At 33.9% G+C, this 15,526-nt stretch overlaps 1 long non-coding RNA gene across 1 annotated transcript in view; it reads right to left on the bottom strand.

The window, feature by feature from the left end:
* LOC131694240 (uncharacterized) overlaps positions 1-12,580 on the bottom strand; it is a 28,924-nt gene extending 16,344 nt beyond the window's left edge. The window contains exon 1 of the long non-coding RNA XR_009306449.1: positions 12,254-12,580. This is a non-coding gene — a long non-coding RNA (uncharacterized LOC131694240). The remainder of the gene's footprint in view (positions 1-12,253) is intronic.
* Positions 12,581-15,526: the final 2,946 nt, after the last annotated feature.

The raw sequence follows: 15,526 nt of genomic DNA, 5'->3' as shown, positions 1-15,526 counted from the left end.
AAATTAGCAGACCCGTTTGCCCCTGCTAGGGTGATAGGTAAAATTGGATCGTCATGCTATGATCTCGAGGATTTGCAGGGTAATCGGTTAGGCGTGTTTCATGCATCAGACATACAGAAGAAATAACAAAATCGAGCTATGTCTGTCGCGGTTAGAGCACAGTAACTCAGAAATTATTTTCAAAAAAACACAAACTAACGTTTGGTAAAACCGAGTCCAGGAGGGTTTGTCTCTAATAACATTTTTTTTTTCTTCGAGCAAGCTTCTTCTACATCTCGAGGAAATCCTAGGAAACTATTCGCGTCCAAAAACAAAACAAAGCGGTTAGTTTCAGTAGGGAAAGCGGTACAGCTACGTTGAAGATATCGAACAGTTCCTCACACGATGAACAATCAGCCAGCTTACCAAACCATGCCCGAAGCCCACCAAGGTGGCCAAGGATGGGAGAGTACATTGGAAGGCAGTGTGAGTCTTAGGGCATGACGATGACCAGGTAGATGTTCGCAAAAACTGTTCTCTATCGTTGTTTTAAACTTAATTATACCCCACAGAACGGTTTAAGTCGATAAGTTCACAATATAACACCTATGTAAACAAACATCGGTAGCAAAAAAATACGATCCAATTTCGAAAGATTTGTTATCCACAACCGAATTAACACTTGTAAATATGTAAATAGGATGGTAGCACATAGATTCACACGATAAATAGGAATAGTCAGTATAATTTAATGGAAAAAAATTTGCGTTGCTAGAAATAGCTAAACGAGGGCAGGGTTAACAGGTTTTGCGTTGCACTATGGCCGTTTAGTCCTCTACCATATAACACCACCGTATACTCACCAGCATTGAAACTTATGGGGTTTTCGATTGATTGACACCGGTGTAGTGGAGTGCACTGAAACTGCACCGGTTTTGCACTTTCTAGCAGAAGTGCAGAAAACTGGGTATGTTCCATTGACACTTCTGCTAGAAAGTGCAAAACCAGTGCAATCCACTACACCGGTGTCAACTAATCGAAAATCCCATTAATTTCGATCAATTCAACCTCATACCAATATAAAATTAATCAATTTTCCGCTTAATTTATCGGAACAAATTCAGTCGCCTCATTTTCCAGCCATTCATGTCAGTCGAAGATGACAGTTCAGCTACACCGTTTTTTTCTATCAGGCAAACGTCAATCACAAAAGTAGTGCAGTAGAGGAAGAGCGAGAACACCATCTTAGTTGATATCATTTGGAAGTGGGTTATTGTAGTACAAGGGTGGCAGATATATGTTTATGTTTTGAGGAAATCTTTTCGGAACAGTCCGGAAAATACAGTTATGAGTAATGTTTGAATTTTTATTGGGAATAGTCCCGATTTCACCGATCAGGGTGGGTAACGATGTAGATCGTAGATTTTGGTTCCGGAAATATCTGGAACAGTTCATATAATTATGATTCAGAAATATGTAATTGTTGGTGGAATAAGGGAAGCTAAAGATGGTGTTGTTCGCATAATAATAAAACTACAGTGTTGAAAAGCAAAAGAGGAGTAAACAGGAATAGTATACGTTAGCGGGACCGAAGATTAGGAACTATTAGTCGGTAGGAAGGGAAAAAAGGTTTGATCGAAAAGGAATTCCAATATTTAGTCTCTTCCAGAAATGCAATACATGACACTCTGGTTTATTTTTACGAAAAAAATAAATTCAGTGCAACTTCATTTATTTTTAACTGTTGGTAGGGGGTAATGTAACGGGGTTACAGATCTTGTAAACAAGATATGCCTCAGCCCATAGTGATCTTCACGGTTAGTACGTGTTCTCGGTCTCTGCTCCTTTTCGACTGAGGTTCGCCAAGAAGGGTGGATCAATTATGTCGACCACAAAGTTCGAACCCATCGATCGCGTTCGGGAAGGCTTCGGGTTTCATCGCAATAAGGCTATTTGGGCCACAAGAACTGAAGGAAGCTCTCTCAAATGTCAACCACCAAGACGATCAGATGTCGTTTAGAAAAAGTTATGTTCAAGTAGTGAGAAAAGAGTAGATTGTGATTAAAAGAAAAAAAAGTTTTGGAAAAATAAGGTAGAAGTATAGATGGATAAAAAATAGTCCAAAAATTAATATTGTATCTCCTTAGGAAGTGGAGAAAATTATAGACCAGATTAGGTCAGGTTCCCATGCGGTCACTAAGAACAAAAGGGCTATTGCTTCGGATAGCCACCACGAGGTGTTAAAGTTACCGGATAACCCACGAATTTACCGGGGAAATTACAGGTAACCTTAAAAGGTAGAATTTTTCAATTGTTTAAATGAATATAAAAAAAAAACTTGATGTTAATTGCGCTTTGAAATCGTTCGAAGATTTTTTTAAATCCTTCAAACGAAGGTCTACCCTAGGGGCCGCAATCCGGCGAAGGAAAAATTAGCCGGCTGCAAGAAGAACTACCCACTGCTACTACTTTCACTACCATCCGTCTAGCGTGGACGCTCACCGGTGTAAACCGAACGGTGTCGATTTTATGCCCGCTTATGTTGCGTACCGGCGGCACCCCGCCTTTGTAATACCGCTCGTCGCAACATCAGTGGTGAATACATCTCGTCCAGCCACCGTACAGTAAAGATTGCGCTGTTAGCCACTAGAGGGCTATTTCGGAAAAAGTGTCTACGCCAGAAGAAAGCTCGCACCCACGGACGCGTGGTAGTCGAGGCTAACCCTTTGTCGCCTACGAGTGATTTTGTTGGATGGAATGCAGATTTTCATCGGATCATCGGACAGCGTGCGCAGAAGAAATGAGCTCAAGTAAGATCAAACCATTGTATATACTAACCCTTAGAAAAATAAGATAAATGAATTGAAGTTTAGATGAAGGTTTTTTTTTGAACAATGAATACAAATTTATACAAAATTAAGTCAAAAGTTTGAATCAAGACCATTCTTGGTGGGTTATTTTAGAGAGTTCACCTAACTTTTCGGGTTCCGGGTCGTGTAGCATAGGGCTCTATGGGAGAAAACCTTCAAAGGACACTCTCATATCCTTTTAGGATTGTTTTTAGAACATTTCGGTTCTGTTGGTAGGCTAATTCGAACGGTTTCGGTTGTGGTTCAATGTTCGGTCGTGGCCGACGTGTTGATGGTAACCCGCTCTGAGGAGTACCAGCCGGGCACGGGAGTTTCAGGTAGTAAATAACACGCCCCTTCACGCAGGTGTTCGCACTTGCCTGGCACTTAAGTGAAGGTCGCTAATACCCCTTTTTTCCGTCCGCCACCCCTCCCGTTACATCTTTTTGTGCATTTTATTAATATCATTCATTTAACTTATTTTATTCATTGTTTTCATTGTATGCATTTTATTCATTTTTTCCAGTTTATTAATTTTGTTCAGTTTCTTCATTTTAATAGTCTGACTAATTTTTCAGTTTTAATCATTTCATCCAAATAATTTATTTGATTCAATTTATTTCTTTATATTAATTAATAACCTTTTACCATTGTTCAATTTTTCATTTTAATCAATGCATTCTGCTCATTTTCTTCTTTTTATTCATTTTATCACTTCAGCTCATTTTGTTTATTTGATTCGTTTGTTTTATTTATGCATTTGATTTACTTTTTACTTTATTCATTTTGTTCATCCATTCTTTTTATTCATTTGATCCATTTCATTAATTTGATTCATTGTATTCACTGGATGAATTAAATCAATTTGATTCATTTAATTCATGTGATTCATGTGATTCATGTGATTCATTTGATTCATTTGATTCATTGATTCATTTGATTCATTTGATTCATTTGATTCATTTGATTCATTTGATTCATTTGATTCATTTGATTCATTTGATTCATTTGATTCATTTGATTCATTTGATTCATTTGATTCATTTGATTCATTTGATTCATTTGATTCATTTGATTCATTTGATTCATTTGATTCATTTGATTCATTTGATTAATTTGATTAATTTGATTAATTTGATTCATTTGATTCATTTGATTCATTTGATTCATTTGATTCATTTGATTCATTTGATTCATTTGATTCATTTGATTCATTTGATTCATTTGATTCATTTGATTCATTTGATTCATTTGATTCATTTGATTCATTTGATTCATTTGATTCATTTGATTCATTTGATTCATTTGATTCATTTGATTCATTTGATTCATTTGATTCATTTGATTCATTTGATTCATTTGATTCATTTGATTCATTTGATTCAGTTGATTCATTTGATTCATTTGATTCATTTGATTCATTTGATTCATTTTATTCATATCTTTAATTTTATGCATTTCATGTTCGGTCATTCGTTTTATTTCATTCAATTTGTTAGTATGAGTCAATTTATTCTATTAATCTTATAACTATTTCTAAACATAATCTTAATTTTTATTTAATAACCTAATCTAATTTGGTTTGTGTATATTATAATTTTGATTTACATTAATTTTTCTACTCATTTTATGAATTTAAAAACCTATTATTTCATTTTTTGCTTTACTTTTTTATTTCGGTCGTTTTGTTGATTTCTATAATTTATTCAGTTTATTCGAGATTTTGTTCGTGCAAGACTAGAGACTGTTTTCATTCCACCTCTAGTTGGGTGCCTGCTTCTCATGAGTTCTGCAAACTAATCCAATAGTGAAATGTGTAAGAAATGTCTCATCTCACTGCTAGGTGGATTAAATCGGTTTTAAATAATTTCATTCAGTTTCTTCATTGAACGCGTTCAATCTTTTAACTCGATGACGTCACCACATGTTACTTCAGGATTGTTCACCTTTTTCGCGTGACTAATCCGGAGAAGCCCCCGCTTCTGCTAGACATTTTCATAAACGTCATTGGAACAAACCTGATATGACTATATATAGTTACTATATTCATAGTTAGGCGGAGACACTGAGCCATTTGATTTTTTTTTTTTTTTTTTTTTTTTATTTCGATTATAGAGGTTTTAACCTTAAGGTCATTCGCCTCTTCGGGTTAGAAAAATCTCTTATGAAAAATTTCTAACCCTATGTGTGGGGTCGGGACTCGAACCCAGGTGCGCTGCGTACAAGGCAATCGATTTACCAATACGCTACGCCTACCCCTTAGCCATTTGATTCATTTGATTCATTTGATTCATTTGATTCATTTGATTCATTTGATTCATTTGATTCATTTGATTCATTTGATTCATTTGATTCATTTGATTCATTTTATTCATATCTTTAATTTTATGCATTTCATGTTCGGTCATTCGTTTTATTTCATTCAATTTGTTAGTATGAGTCAATTTATTCTATTAATCTTATAACTATTTCTAAACATAATCTTAATTTTTATTTAATAACCTAATCTAATTTGGTTTGTGTATATTATAATTTTGATTTACATTAATTTTTCCATTCATTTTATGAATTTAAAAACCTATTATTTCATTTTTTGCTTTACTTTTTTATTTCGGTCGTTTTGTTGATTTCTATAATTTATTCAGTTTATTCGAGATTTTGTTCGTGCAAGACTAGAGACTGTTTTCATTCCACCTCTAGTTGGGTGCCTGCTTCTCATGAGTTCTGCAAACTAATCCAATAGTGAAATGTGTAAGAAATGTCTCATCTCACTGCTAGGTGGATTAAATCGGTTTTAAATAATTTCATTCAGTTTCTTCATTGAACGCGTTCAATCTTTTAACTCGATGACGTCACCACATGTTACTTCAGTATTGTTCACCTTTTTCGCGTGACTAATCCGGAGAAGCCCCCGCTTCTGCTAGACATTTTCATAAACGTCATTGGAACAAACCTGATATGACTATATATAGTTACTATATTCATAGTTAGGCGGAGACACTGAGCGGAGCCAAGCCATTTCCAGCCATTCATGTCAGTCGAAGATGACAGTTCAGCTACATCGTTTTTTCTTTCAGGCAAACGTCAATCACAAAAGTAGTGGAGTAGAGGCAGAGCGAGAACACCATCCTAGTTGATATCATTTGGAAGTGGGTTATTGTAATACAAGGGTGGCAGATATATGTTTATGTTTTGAGGAAATCTTTTCGGAACAGTCCGGAAAATACAGTTATGAGTAATGTTTGAATTTTTATTGGGAATAGTCCCGATTTCACCGATCAGGGTGGGTAACGATGTAGATCGTAGATTTTGGTTCCGGAAATATCTGGAACAGTTCATATAATTATGATTCAGAAATATGTAATTGTTGGTGGAATAAGGGAAGCTAAAGATGGTGTTGTTCGCATAATAATAAAACTACAGTGTTGAAAAGCAAAAGAGGAGTAAACAGGAATAGTATACGTTAGCGGGACCGAAGATTAGGAACTATTAGTCGGTAGGAAGGGAAAAAAGGTTTGATCGAAAAGGAATTCCAATATTTAGTCTCTTCCAGAAATGCAATACATGACACTCTGGTTTATTTTTACGAAAAAAATAAATTCAGTGCAACTTCATTTATTTTTAACTGTTGGTAAGGGGTAATGTAACGGGGTTACAGACCTTGTAAACAAGATATGCCTCAGCCCATAGTGATCTTCACGGTTAGTACGCGTTCTCGGTCTCTGCTCCTTTTCGACTGAGGTTCGCCAAGAAGGGTGGATCAATTTTGTCGACCACAAAGTTCGAACCCATCGATCGCGTTCGGGAAGGCTTCGGGTTTCGTCGCAATAAGGCTATTTGGGCCACAAGAACTGAAGGAAGCTCTCTCAAATGTCAACCACCAAGACGATCAGACGTCGTTTAGAAAAAGTTACGTTCAAGTAGTGAGAAAAGAGTAGATTGTGATTAGAAGAAAAAAAGTTTTGGAAAAATAAGGTAGAAGTATAGATGGATAAAAAAATAGTTCAAAAATTAATATTGTATCTCCTTAGGAAGTGGAGAAAATTATAGACCAGATTAGATCAGGTTCCCATGCGGTCACTAAGAACAAAAGGGCTATTGTTTCGGATAGCCACCACGAGGTGTTAAAGTTACCGGATAACCCACGAATTTACCGGGGAAATTACAGGTAACCTTAAAAGGTAGAATTTTCAATTGTTTAAATGAATATAAAAAAAACAACTTGATGTTAATTGCGCTTTGAAATCGTTTGAAGATTTTTTTAAATCCTTCAAACGAAGGTCTACCCTAGGGGCCGCAATCCGGCGAAGGAAAAATTAGCCGGCTGCAAGAAGAACCACCCACTGCTACTACTTTCGCTACCATCCGTCTAGCGTGGACGCTCACCGGTGTAAACCGAACGGTGTCGATTTTATGCCCGCTTATGTTGCGTAGCATGGCTACGTCTTTATGCGGTACCGGCGGCACCCCGCCTTTGTAATACCGCTCGTCGCAACATCAGTGGTGAATACATCTCGTCCAGCCACCGTACAGTAAAGATTGCGCTGTTAGCCACTAGAGGGCTATTTCGGAAAAAGTGTCTACGCCAGAAGAATCGCACCCACGGACGCGTGGTAGTCGAGGCTAACCCTTTGTCGCCTACGAGCGATTTTGTTGGATGGAATACAGATTTTCATCGGATCATCGGACAGCGTGCGCAGAAGAAATGAGCTCAAGTAAGATCAAACCATTGTATATACTAACCCTTAGAAAAATAAGATAAATGAATTGAAGTTTAGATGAAGATTTTTCTTTTGAACAATGAATACAAATTTATACAAAATTAAGTCAAAAGTTTGAATCAAGACCATTCTTGGTGGGTTATTTTAGAGAGTTCACCTAACGTTTCGGGTTCCGGGTCGTGTAGCATAGGGCTCTATGGGAGAAAACCTTCAAAGGACACTCTCATATCCTTTTAGGATTGTTTTTAGAACATTTCGGTTCTGTTGGTAGGCTAATTCGAACTGTTTCGGTTGTGGTTCAATGTTCGGTCGTGGCCGACGTGTTGATGGTAACGCGCTCTGAGGAGTCCCAGCTGGGCACGGGAGTTTCAGGTAGTAAATAACACGCCCCTTCACGGCAGGTGTTCGCACTTGCCTGGCGCTTAAGTGAAGGTCGCTAATACCCCTTTTTTCCGTCCGCCACCCCTCCCGTTACATCTTTTTGTGCATTTTATTAATATCATTCATTTAACTTATTTTATTCATTGTTTTCATTGTATGCATTTTATTCATTTTGTCCAGTTTATTAATTTTGTTAAGTTTCTTCATTTTAATAGTCTGACTAATTTTTCAGTTTTAATCATTTCATCCAAATAATTTATTTGATTCAATTTATTTCTTTATATTAATTGATAACCTTTTACCATTGTTCAATTTTTCATTTTAATCAATGCATTCTGCTCATTTTCTTCTTTTTATTCATTTTACCACTTCAGCTCATTTTGTTTATTTGATTCGTTTGTTTTATTTATGCATTTGATTTATTTTTTACTTTATTCATTTTGTTCATCCATTCTTTTTATTCATTTGATTCATTTCATTAATTTGATTCATTGTATTCACTGGATGAATTAAATCAATTTGATTCATTTAATTCATTTCATTCATGTGATTCATGCTATTCATGTGATTCATTTGATTCATTTGATTCATTTGATTCATTTGATTCATTGATTCATTTGATTCATTTGATTCATTTGATACATTTGATTCATTTGATTCATTTGATTCATTTGATTCATTTGATTCATTTGATTCATTTGATTCATTTGATTAATTTGATTAATTTGATTAATTTGATTAATTTGATTTATTTGATTCATTTGATTCATTTGATTCATTTGATTCATTTGATTCATTTTATTCATATCTTTAATTTTATGCATTTCATGTTCGGTCATTCGTTTTATTTCATTCAATTTGTTAGTATGAGTCAATTTATTCTATTGATCTTATAACTATTTCTAAATATTATCTTAATTTTTATTTAATAACCTAATCTAATTTGGTTCGTGTATATTATAATTTTGATTTACATTAATTTTTCTACTCATTTTATGAATTTAAAAACCTATTATTTCATTTTTTGCTTTACTTTTTTATTTCGGTCGTTTTGTTGATTTCTATAATTTATTCAGTTTATTCGAGATTTTATTCGTGCAAGACTAGAAACTGTTTTCATTCCACCTCTAGTTGGGTGCCTACTTCTCGTGAGTTCTGCGAACTAATCCAATAGTGAAATGTGTAAGAAATGTCTCATCTCACTGCTAGGTGGATTAAATCGGTTTTAAATAATTTCATTCAGTTTCTTCATTGAACGCGTTCAATCTTTTAACTCGATGACGTCACCACATGTTACTTCAGGATTGTTCACCTTTTTCGCGTGACTAATACGGAGAAGCCCCCGCTTCTGCTAGACATTTTCATAAACGTCATTGGAACAAACCTGATATGACTATATATAATTACTATATTCATAGTTAGGCGGAGACACTGAGCGGACACTGTTATATATATATATATATATATATATATATATATATATATATATATATATATATATATATATATATATATATATATATATATATATATATATATATATATATATATATATATATATATATATATATATATATATATATATATATATATATATATATATATATATATATATATATATATATATGTGTGTGTGTGTGTGTGTGTGTGTGTGTGTGTTATGTGATGTCATGCTTGACTGGTTCCGACATTTGACATGTTCAATTGGCTCCGCTCAGTGTCTCCGCCTAACTATGAATATAGTAACTATATATAGTCATATCAGGTTTATTCCAATGACGTTTATGAAAAGGTCTAGCAGAAGCGGGGGCTTCTCCGGATTAGTCACGCGAAAAAGGTAAACAATCCAGAAGTAACATGTGGTGACGTCATCGAGTTAAAAGATTGAACGCGTTCAATGAAGAAACTGAATGAAATAATTTAAAAAGTTAAAAATATCGCATTTCTCGGCCTTTAAGCTGCTGAATGTAAAAGTTGTCACAGAAGCATTTTATTCTGCTTATCAAACAATATTAGGTTTGTTTCAGTACAGCAGAAACTGCAAGTACTGCGAAACAAACAAGAAGCATATCATGCCTGTATTCTCTTCTTCTATTTTATCTTCACTGGGTAGCAAACCAGAGTAAAAAGGAGCAATCTGTTTTGTTCCAGAGTAGCTGGAAGTAAATAGCGTATACTGAAAAAACATGTTTTCCTTCATTGTAATATGCACCAGACATGTGCATGTATCACTGGTGCATACTGATCCATACTTCACGTATCCGCCATCCAAAATCACGGTCGGTTTTGTGTGACAGCTATGTCTAGATTCACCTGGTCCTGCAGGCTCACTGGATAACCTACAACATAATTTTCAATCTGAACAAGACTCACCAGAATGCCGAACCTCTCGGGAAGTAGGTGATCCAGGAGAAGTTTACTGAAAATAAGTACATGCTAGCGTTCCCGCTACAGAGCTGACGAAACATTCTTTTGATAACATTGGCAAATGTTTGACAGCCGCGTTGTGTATCAGAAACAACCGCTATGACGGATATGGAGTTCTTCCACAGTCCCCATAGCTCCAAGTGTGCCCTTCAGCCACAATGGTTTAATGTGGGAAATGATATCCTTGATGTTTGTCTGTTATGCGCCTCCAGCCTTCCTATTCCGTAGCACTTACTGCATTTTTATGTTTATCGTTTTTGATAGTCAATTCACACTTAGATCGTCTAATTTTTAATTTGTTTTCCCACTGCTTGAATCTATATAGTACTAGTGTTAACGAAACCGAATTATATGAAAAGATAATATTTTAAAAAAATCAATACTACTCAAATAGTTGTAGCTGAGCACGGGGGGCATTTTCGTAACTTTGCATTAATAATAAACTTCCAATACAAAATCGTTCATATCAGCAAGAGAAACGAAATCAAAACAAACTGAGTTACGTCATCACCCGCCACTTTCGCTATTGGTGATGTAAACAAGCGTTAGATATCGCATACACTAATAGGCATTCTTATGCGTATTGGTGATATGTACAATCATCTGCCAGACCTTTGCTTTTAGACATGGGGTTTGTTCCAGTACACAGAAGTTACTACTGAGTAAACAGGAGCAAAAATTACTTGCTCCTTTTTACCCTGGTTTGCTACCAGAAGAAGAAAAAAAGATGGGTGGGTAATGTCAGAGACATAACCGAAGTGAAGTAGAATACACTATTTATATGAATATGTAGGTTATCAACGGGATTTTTCGGAAAAAGGAAAGACTTCTAATTAATTCTTCATTAAAATAATGGTGGTCCTGAAATGGACCGCTTATGTTCGCTTTGGCGAATGATGCGCTGGATTCGATTCTCGTTGGATGCTGCTGACTTCTGCTCTCTATTTCCGGATTGATCTATTGTCCATGGGTGCGATACTGACATGATTGGTATAGCTGTAGCGTTATAAACCGTTTATGATTTCTTTCTGTATCGTATAATGAAAATGTTAAATTGCTGGATCAATTAAAGAAAGATGGCGTTTGGTCACGGGTTTCTTACATTAATATTTTATTGCGTCTATCACCTGCGTTTCAAAGGTCTATGTCTTCATCTCCAGAACAAAAAACACTAACAATATTATCTTTGTCAAGTTGGTTTGATCATTTGAACGGAAGACGCAACGCACTGATCAACCTGAGCCGGTCCCCGCATGCATCACTCATTGCTCAGTCTGCCATTCTACTTCACACACACACACACACACACACACATATATATATATATATATATATATATATATATATATATATATATATATATATATATATATTATATATATATATATATATATACTATATATATATATATATATATATATATATATATATATATATATATATATATATGTATATGTATATATATATATATATATATATATATATATATATATATATATATATATATCTATATATATATCTATATATATACTATATATATATATACTATATATATATATATATACTATATTATATAATATATATATAATATATCACTACTATACTATTACTCGACTATCACTGCTCCGCGTCTGTCGCTATGGTGGTGTCTAAGTCGCGACTTGTGAAGGAGCTATGTATTAATATCATTGCCCCACCGTATCCGTCGTCCCTTGAACTATAGTAGTTGTTGTAGTAGGATATTTTGTACTTTGTTCGTTCTAATTCATTTTTTGTCCAGCTCTCGGATATTAGTGCAATTTTGAAGTTCTCTGTGATTAACACTCTACTCAGCTCCTCTCGATTTCTTTCGACACTTTGAATATTACATTGGAAAATCTTGATTGACATTCTTACCTTATCTCTCAATATGATTTGGTATAGTTGTATCGAATTTTGCTCGTACCGCTTGGTTGTACTGCCTGACCTGCATTGGGTGCTCCTTTCATTCTTGTAGTTTGTGTTGTTACTTCCGCTAATACTCTGCTGGGTACTCGTAGCTGTAATTCCGAGTTGGCATCGTGTATTATTTGTTGTTTGTTTGTCAGGTAGTTGCATTTGTTGCTTCCACTGTAGTTTTTCGGCGTCATTCACTTTATATTTGTTAAAGCCACCCCGTTTACCGAGGGTTTCTTCGTTCTCGCTTTCTTCCCGCCGCTTCCTTGAGTCCTCTCGATAGCAGTTTTGTCCTCTTCGTTTGATGCTCGTTTTGCTGTTTATGATGTGTTATATTTCCACGTTTTTGTCTTCATTCCGTTGCTTTGGGCTGCATCTGTGTACGATTCTACGAGTGTGGGATGACTATCAATGTTTTCTAAAATACTGTAATGATTTTCTGTGTAGATAGGGTATTGTTCGCGTGCTTCTACGATCGTCAAGTTTGACCTTGCCATTATGATTTTGATGTTGCTATGACGAATTCTTTCTGGGCAGTCGAAATCTCCTGTTGGGTGGCCTCCTTCTAGACGACAGTGTAGACATTTCATGTTTTTGTCGCAACCAGCGAATCCTGTCTCTTCATGGAATTGAAAGCACTGTCCGCATCTTTGTCAGGATCTGCAATTGTTTTCCTTGTGGTTGTATCGTAAGCATTTCTGACAGAAAACTGCTTTGTTTGCAAAGGGTTTAACTGTGTTATTGCACCAGAAAATTCTAATCTCTGCTGGCAGTTTGTTGCTTTGAAAGGTAACACCAATTCGGGTTGCTGGTACTTTTTGGTCGCCATCGTATTTGTATAGTCTCGTTATTCCCAGTATCCAGGGCCGCAGAGAGAAAATACGGGCCCGGGGGATCCAACGTACGGGCCTCCACCACTGTGTACAGTACAAAAAAGTTAATGTTTGAAATTCATTACTGTGGGAGTTTTTTTTAAATACCTTTTCGACAGTTTTGGTGACTTTGAAAAGCGTCATTTTTGTCAAAAATATTTATAAAAGTACGGAAATGTAAAGATTAAAAATGTAGTTATTACAAAAATTAAAAATATCTAAACGGCGATCAACGGCAAAAGATAAAAGAAAAACAATAGGAAAACTAAACATTAAAAAATGTAAAAAAGAGCTACAAACAACAAAATCAACCAAATAAACAAATTAATGTCAAAAATGTTTAATCTAGAAAAACCAAAATAAAACCTATAAAAATTTGATAAAAGAAAACACGAAACTAGAAAAAACATATTCGAACATTATTGAACAAATGTTGAAAATAATGAAAAATCGATAAGAAAGTAGAAAAAAATTCAAGACTAAATAAAAATGAAAGAAAAACTACTAAAAAGAATACAAACACTAATATAACAAATGCATAAAACTGAAAAACTCGATAAATCAAGAATAATAAAATTTATTTAACATTTAAAACAAGACATATTTAAAGCAATAGAAAAAGTAAATAGAACGTTAAGAATGCATAAAATTACAGGAGTGTATATAAAAGACAAGAATAAAATAACCATAGAGAAATTAAAATAAATGGACGAACCGGAAAATTTTGAAAAAACTGGAAAAGTGGAATGATAAAAAGACAAAAAGTAAAGAAAATTGGATAATGAACAAAAACGGAGCAAACAGACAAAATGAAAAACTAAGATAGTAGGAAAAAGCCAACATGGTATACTATAGAAACACAAAAAATGGAGAAATTAGCACTAAGAAAATGAATAAAATGGATTAAATTATTTAAAGAATAGAAAAACACTAGCAATGAAATTTGAAATAAATTAAAATAACGAACTAAATGTAAAATCAAGGAAAAGTGCGCATAGTGCTAAAAAGAGATCAAATGTTTTTTAGGAAAATAAAAAAAAAATCAATATAAACGTACAAGAAAATGGTCAACAGAAAAAGTACTTTCAAAATAGGTTAAATGGAAACAATAAAGAAATAACAATAACGAATAAAATCTTAAGAAAAAGGTATAAGAAATAAATAAAATTATATTAAACGATCAGTGGGAAAAAATAAAACTACGAAAAACGAAAAGTTAAAAACATAAGGAAGAAAATAGGAGAAAGGTATAAAATTAAACAATAAGACAAATTGGAATGAATTTGAATAAGTAAAATTGCTTATGAAAATGCAAAAAATACGAAAAAAACGGAAATAGAAAAAGCTATGATAAGAATAAATGTAGTAAATAGACAAATTCTAAAAATTGGATGGAATGAAAAAAGAAACAAATAAAAAAGCAGGGTATTAAAATATGAAACAATAAGAAAAATGAAATAAAGAAAGCAGAATTTTCTCGAAAAATTGTGAATAAAATGAAATAACAGAGAAGAAACTATAAATTAAAGTAAGTGATAGTGATAGCAATAGAAAAAAGCAAAAGTAAGGAACGTAAAAAGATGGATAAAATAAAAGAATGTAAATAGATAAAAAAAAGGCAGAATCTTACAATTGTAGAAATACAAAGACAATCAACAACTTGAAAAAAAAGAAATGAAATTTTAACAAAATAAAAAAAAATCCATGTAAAAATTTAAAAAATGAGAAACATGGATCAAATTTCAAATAAGGGTTGGGGTTGGATTTTACGCTATGCTGGTTTCGAAAACATTCATAATCCTATAAAAACATGAATTATTCTTTATTTGTGTTGGTGTGTTAGCACACCTTAAAATATTTTACAAGAATGTTGTAACTGATTTCTAGTAAATAGTTCAAAAATAAAAATAAAATCGTTACGTTCAGGAAGCGACGTTCAAAATCTCATGCTCGCTCCTCCAAAACGAAAAGATTTTGTATGCGGATTTAACTTGCTACATTAGTTAGCTAATCTTGCTAACTAGTTGATTTAGTTTGGTAGCAGAGTTAAATTTTCTCTTCGAAATCAATCAAACACAATTTAGTAATTTAGTTGAACGTATGCTTCTTAGAATAATTGGCAGCTGTAAGATTGTGAACTGAGAGATCATCTCTTCATGCTCCATGACATATAAAATTCAAAACAAAACTATTAACACGCCGTTTGCTGTTATAATGAAAATGTTGATAAAAGGCCGTATTTGAAAGAATTATAAAACGTATTTATCTTTTTTCCATTCCTGGCCGCTTTGTAAGAAAATCTCCGAAAAAAGCTACATCATTTGACTACGACCCCTAGACAAAAATGTTTCGGTATCATCTC

Source organism: Topomyia yanbarensis, chromosome 1, assembly GCF_030247195.1.
Source record: "Topomyia yanbarensis strain Yona2022 chromosome 1, ASM3024719v1, whole genome shotgun sequence".
NCBI lineage: Eukaryota > Metazoa > Arthropoda > Insecta > Diptera > Culicidae > Topomyia > Topomyia yanbarensis.
The sequence above is the reverse complement of the archived record's forward strand: the minus strand, read 5'-3'. Positions and strand labels throughout refer to the sequence as shown.